General features: G+C 38.1%; 1 protein-coding gene across 1 annotated transcript in view; it reads left to right on the top strand.

Moving 5' to 3' along the window:
- Positions 1-1168: 1168 nt before the first annotated feature.
- The window catches only part of LOC116698792 (uncharacterized), a 30121-nt gene continuing 29839 nt past the window's right edge, over positions 1169-1450 (top strand). Inside the window, exon 1 of the mRNA XM_032530983.1 lies at positions 1169-1444. The gene's annotated coding sequence lies outside the window, so the exon portion shown is untranslated. The remainder of the gene's footprint in view (positions 1445-1450) is intronic.

The raw sequence follows: 1450 nt of genomic DNA, 5'->3' as shown, positions 1-1450 counted from the left end.
CCGAGAGGAGCTCGGAGTAGAGCCGCTGCTCCTTCGCATCGAAAGGAGCCAGTTGAGGGGGTTAGGTTATCTGGTAAGGATGCCTCCTGGGCGCCTGGGATCATCGTAACTCAGTTTATTTAAATTACAAATGGGGAAACTGGGACATGAAACACAATGACCAGTTATTTAAATATTAATGAGTCACAGACATTATACAATGATAATTACAACATAAAAACACTGTAATGCGGTAGTATATACATTAGACTAGCTAACATGTAAGATTAAATAAAGGAAATACGAAATGTATTGTTATACAGTGTACGGAGTATAACCTAAATTGTTTATCTGAATAAACTAAAATATGTGGCATAACCCAAGATAATATTGAGAAACAAGCTTACTGAAGCATACCGTCAGTCTAATATGAGCTAGCAATCATCATCAAAAATATACATATTGCACTTCAAACTTTCTGACAATAATTAACAGAGCTATTTGAACAGTATATCAGCATCTATTTCACATACTGAGAATGCTAACAAAGGCATGTAACGTTGAAGATTGAAGCAGATAGTATGGAGAGATGATAACACAAACCATGAGGCTTCCAGCTCACATTCAACTTCCTGACTAAATCCAAGGGTGCAATACTCCTACAGTATTATCATATTATTACAATATTAATATGACTATGTTAACATTACCCAGATATCGTATATGGTTTGTTCCACATGTGTGTGTGTTCCTTTAAGAACTGTAGGATCTTTGCACCCTGGGATTTAGTCAGGAAGTGGAATTTTTGTTTTTGTTTTTTTTAGGATAATCTGATTAACTCAAATGAAATATTTGATCGTTTTCACCAGCGAGCGCCATGTAAATTGTGTAAACAGGGCCTAAATTCAGACTCACAAAAATTGAGAATAGCTGGTTGAGCTTGAAGGTCAGCCACCTAACGTTAGTGAGCCAAATCAGCAGGTAGAACTAAGCTCAGGTCTTCTGGAGTTTATTCACTGAACACACTGCATTCTTACATTCACATTTCATTTAATACTCCTGTCACACATGCTCTCTGTCTTTTTCTCTCTCTCTTCCGCTGACTGGCTTACATTACATACACAGCAATGAAGAATAACATCCTGTTAACAGAGAGAAACCTGAGACAGGAAGTGGCTCTCGGTGGGCGGCCTAGTTGGGGGAGAGGTAGAAAGAGAAAGAGAAAGACATAGAAAAATATGACTTTATTGATGTCAATAACTGAAAAACAACCATGACAATCAACTCATTTTATGGCAGCTAAACAGTAAGAAGACTGTTCCAAGAGAATTATTGGGTGGCCACTTGATAACAGTTCAGTAACCTGAAGAAGAAGTCACATGATTTACAAAAACTGAGCTGCCTGGTAAACTCCAGTGGAACTGAAACTCAGCTACAGTCAGACAGAGCAACGAACGTGGAGATGGTCACC

Source organism: Etheostoma spectabile, chromosome 12 (genome assembly GCF_008692095.1).
Source record: "Etheostoma spectabile isolate EspeVRDwgs_2016 chromosome 12, UIUC_Espe_1.0, whole genome shotgun sequence".
NCBI lineage: Eukaryota > Metazoa > Chordata > Actinopteri > Perciformes > Percidae > Etheostoma > Etheostoma spectabile.
Note: the sequence above shows the minus strand (reverse complement) of the source record. Positions and strands in the feature narration are given on the sequence as shown.